Source organism: Frankliniella occidentalis, unplaced genomic scaffold (genome assembly GCF_000697945.3).
Source record: "Frankliniella occidentalis isolate FOCC.00 unplaced genomic scaffold, Focc_3.1 Scaffold8, whole genome shotgun sequence".
Taxonomy (NCBI): Eukaryota; Metazoa; Arthropoda; class Insecta; order Thysanoptera; family Thripidae; genus Frankliniella; species Frankliniella occidentalis.
In genome coordinates this window covers 2,735,029-2,739,850 of record NW_026267138.1, presented here as the reverse complement: position 1 = coordinate 2,739,850, position 4,822 = coordinate 2,735,029, and the positions used below count along the sequence as shown (strand labels likewise).

The window sequence follows — 4,822 nt, the reverse complement described above, 5'->3', positions numbered from 1 at the left end:
GGGGGAGGGGGGACGGCGAGGAGGAGGGGCTGTCGGAAGGGAAAGAGGCCGGAAAAGTGTGAGCCGTCGCTGTCAGGACCAACATCGCAGGAGCGGCGGGGCGGGTGGCCCCAGCGCAAGGGTTGCTGCTGCTCCGGCCCTGCCTGGCGGCCCGGGGCCTGAGCGAGCGGACGGACGAAACAATACCGAGTAAGCAGCTTTTTCCTGGAAAGTTCAGCGCGCGCGTGCCAGGCCTGCATCCTGTATTTTCTTCAGCCGCGGCGCGTAATAAGTAAAGTGTTCGACGGACAAAAGCCTCGCAAACGTAAACACGTTTGAAGCGCGCGGGTCGTTTTGGGGGGTTGTTGTTTTTGTCTCGTGTTGGTCAAGCGAAAAAAAAGGGGTAAAATGAGTTTTGTTCCCTCTGTTGTTTTATCCTTATCAACTCCATTTTCACCCCAGAGGCTGAATGCGTACAAAACACCCAAACACCTGTATCGGTGCTTTGCCTGCCCCATCTCTCTCTCTCTCTCTCCCTCTCTCTCCCTCTCTCTCCCTCTCTCTCCCTCCGTCTGCCCGCCTGTCGAGAGTGTGCGCACGACACGCGCTTATCGCGGCCGTGTAACGCGGCCGCCGAGGGATCCCGAGGAGACCCGTAAATACGGAATACGGGCAGCGTCGATGTGTGTATGTGTAATTGTTACGACACGCGCGCGCGTGTATGTGTGCGTATGTATATGTATGTGTGTGTGTGTATGTGTATATTTGCGTGTGTGTGTATGCGTATGCATTCCTGCGGCCGGAATGGAGACATGTTCTGCATGCTTTGCGGCAGCGAGACCGGACGTGCTACATGTGAGTTGTGTCGCATTCACTGTGTGTTGTATGCCCTGTATGCTCGCTCGCGCCTGTGTGTGTGTGGGGCCGCGCGCGTCCGCCTGCCTGTGGGCAAGGGCGAGGCAAGGGTGGAAAAGACATGCCATGAGTCGCCCTGAAAAATTGATCCTGTTTGCCGAGAAGACTGATATGTGTGAGGTGTAGCCGAGTTTTCCGGAACGCAAGTTCTGCGCGCAAGTGAGAGAGAGAGAGAGAGAGAGCGCGAGCGAGCTTAGGCGGAAGTGGAAATAGGGGGAACCCACTTCCTCAACTGCTCGTAGAGCACGCCCTTTCGTTCGTTGTTTGATGACCCTGGACGAGTTCGTGCTGTCTCGTGTGTCTCGTTTCGACAACGCACTTTCTCTAATCGTCCTTCCCTCTTCCCCCCTCACACCCTCCCACACTCTCGCACACACATGCGCATGCACACATACGCGCCTAGCAAATTGGTGTGCTGTCCGCAGTGTCACACTGGCCATGTTAATGAAAGAAGGGGTCGTAATTCCGACTAGTATCGGATTTCGGGGCTCTTTGGCTGTTCGCTGTCGGGGGCATCTGATGGCGTCGCATTACCGCACTCACTGATTGCCCTGCTTGATTTTTATACCCTTTCCTGTTTGTGTTTCCACGCTTCTTTTCACATTTTATTGCATTGGTTGTGGTCTGATTCGACACGACTAGCACTTTTCATCCCCCCTCCCCCTCGTTCTTTTCTATGATTGTGCAGAGTGTTTTCTGCCTGTCAAATCCCCCTCAACACACTCTCTCTCTCTCTCTCTCTCTCTCTCTCGCATTCACTCACATCTCTCACATCAGCCCTCTTTCATTCTCTCTCCCGCTCGGTCCATATGCATTACTGCGGGTGGAAATATACTGAATCAACACGCTCCGCTCTGCCGCAGAGAGCTATGTGGAGCGATTGCCTTCCGCAGCGGTTGCGATATTCGCCATCCACGTGCTGTCTGCGAGCTTCTAGGAAACGTCTACGCGAGGCCGTTGTTTTGTTTTACAAATGAAATGGAAGCATCGCGAAACACTACTTTATTTTAATGAGAAAGGCTACGGCTCATCCGTTTCATTTGACAGGTTGCAAATCAATGCTTTTCAACTTCTTAGAGTGCACTTTTGCATGCAAGAGTATTGCGAAAAGATTCAGCAAAGGCGTTTTATGTTTGCAAGTTTCGTAACACTAATGGCATATTTTATTTCTTTGTTTGCAGGTGAGCGAAGGCTTCCGCAACGGAACCTCCTGCGGTGTCGGTGGAAACGAAGGTACTTTCCAACACCGTGAGTAAAACCTTGTTATGGTTGCAGAAAAAATTTCCTTGGTGCCTGTTAAAAAATTACAATTTAAAATTGTAAAATTACAAGTATTTTGCCCGATACTTAAAATTTATTGATGGCAAGCAAGGGAGCTGTCGTAAATTAAAAAATAATTTTGATATTCAAAATAATTTTGATATTCAAAAATTACAAAACAAGTTGTAAATTGACGAAGATATTTTTCACAGTGCATAGTAAAAAGCCCCCTATCCCCCCCCTCTCTCTTTTCCCTCCCCCTCGTAGTGCGCAGCAACATGGCGCAGGGGAGCGAACTGGTTGTTCGGCGCCGTCCAATAATAGAGTGGCACGCACACCGCGCTGCTCGGCTTTATGCTCGTAGTGTATCGGCGCGCTAGCGGAGCGGGGGTAACGAGCAGCCCAGTCCCGCTGATGTGATGAGCAGGCCGCCGGCTGGAGCTGGAAGGGGTGCTCAACTCAGGGATATCTTCGTACACTGGGCTGATATTCAACCGATATTACACGGTAAAGCTCGCTCCTTGATATCCAATGACCAAGACACCCATTCAAGGACGTTCCATATGTTTTTCCCTACCCCCGTTCTTGTCTTGAATGGGTGTCTTGGTCCTTGAACATCAAAGAATTGTTTTTACCGAGTACCTCAATAATATTACACTCATTACCATGATATTTCATATCGATATTACTCATATTTTTGGCGATATTACTGCAATATTAAGTATTACAGTTATATTACCTAAATATTACTTCAATATTACTCTAGTATTACTTATATCACCAGCAATATGTTATAGTCCTTTCGTACACGACCAATAGATGTTGACGACCCTTCGCCTCGGCTTTAGTGCTCTGAGCTGTCGTTCGGCACCGAAAGAAAGAGAGACGAGGAGAGAAGGCGTCGCTGCTTGACGGGCGTCGGCGGTATTTACATGGATTTTCATGTCTTAGTTCTTTTGCCGAGCAGCCCACTCCTCCTTTATTCTTATTTGCCAATCTACTTTTCGTCCGCGCGTGCGCCGCGAGGTCGCTGGGGCCGGCGGGCCGGCCCCCAGCGCTGCTGCTGGGACGGACGGGCGCAGATGTCCGAAGCTAAATCCGCAAAGTTTAAGTAAAGTAGGGCTACTCTAGAGCTGCGTGAAGCTCGTTAAATCTACAAGTGAAATGCGGTGCTAACGGCCGACCGAAAAGCTACCAGCGGCCATCCCCGGCGGGACGGAACGCGGGGTGGGGCGGGGCGGTCCGGGGCCAGCCGTTGTGATGAAATGTAAACGGAAGTCAGCGTGTTTGTGAATCCCCTCCCGCGCAACCAGGGGAAAAAGGGGACCGAAAGAGGAGAGAAGGGTCTCCGTGGAAATACAGACGTCTTGGCTCACTCCTTGGACCCAGCAACCAGCCCCTACTCTCTTTTTTTATTTTTTGGTGACCGGTTGCCTTTTCTCTTTTTTATTTGCCTCGTCTGGTGGAACAAAAACACGGCCCGATTGGCCGGCGTGCGGAGCCACCTTGTCGCCTGGCCCTGGCTCCGCACGGAGAGTGGCCGTTATTGATTCCCCTCCTCACCTGACCGGACCCGACCGGACCGTGTGCTGTGTTTATGTTGGCGCCACACGGCGGGAGCGAGAGAGCGAGATAAAGAGAGATCCACTCGCATTACTTTATTTCCGCAGCAGGAGGCTCACGCCCGTGTACACGACACGTTTGTTGTTTATGGAACGGATGCCGAATCCCCTGGACCTCTCTCACCGCACCCTCTCAGCGGCGGCGGCGCGAGTCCGAGTGGGGGCCGAGGGGCGGGCGGGAGGCGGCCCGGGCCCGGCACAGAGCCGCGGCCAGAGCGCTTGATCCCGCCGCTCCGGCTCTTGTCACGCCCGCCCGCCCCGACCGGGCAACACTGTGCGAAATACAATGCAATCGGATGCGATAATCCATCTGGCTTTTATATTTCGTACGCCGAACTGTTACGCCGCGTTTACTCTCTTGCAGCTAAAGTTCGTGGGCATTATTTTAGAACACGAATAAAATTTTTAACTAGCCCCGGACTTCTCGTGTGCATTACTTAGTTCAGAAATGCACCATATTGTAACCAAACAATAAAATTGTGTAACAAGCTAGCAGCAATATTGCCTTTGAACTCCTAACACTAACACCTAAATCCTGTGCTACTTTAAAGTAGTTAGTATCCCTCGACATTTAGAGTGCTGAAACCGTTACTCGATTCGTGAGCCTCAATTTGGGGAAAGGGATAGTCTAAGACCAGTATTGTCAGTGTAGTAGCTATTTCATTAACTTTTCTCATATGGAATTTAAGTTCAAAACTATAAAAACGGTTACCTAATTAGATAAAGTTTTAAAAGTGTAATTGTTGAGTGCAAAATATTGATCTGTGGGTCTAAGGGTGAACCAAATGCGTAGTACTGAAATGAATGTAGACTTACTTGCGAAAGGTCGGCCACAGTCAGTGCCTGCAGTTGAGCCTGGCACCACTCGACGGCCGCGGTGCGGTGCTCCAACGCCGGCGAGGTAGGCCACTCAGCGCGTCGCAGCGCACGCCTGTGCGCCGGGACGGCCTACCTGGCAGGCGCTCTCTGGAAGGCGGCGGTGCGCGAGGCAACACCGCCCTGCTAGAAGAAAGCGATCCTGGAGATTTTCACAACGCACTCTCCCG

The 4,822-nt window shown here is 51.5% G+C and overlaps 1 protein-coding gene across 7 annotated transcripts in view; it reads left to right on the top strand.

Annotated features, from left to right (window-relative positions):
- LOC113208117 (KH domain-containing, RNA-binding, signal transduction-associated protein 2-like) overlaps positions 1 to 4,822 on the top strand; it is a 231,155-nt gene that overhangs the window by 81,696 nt on the left and 144,637 nt on the right. The gene's annotated exons all lie outside the window — the stretch shown is intronic.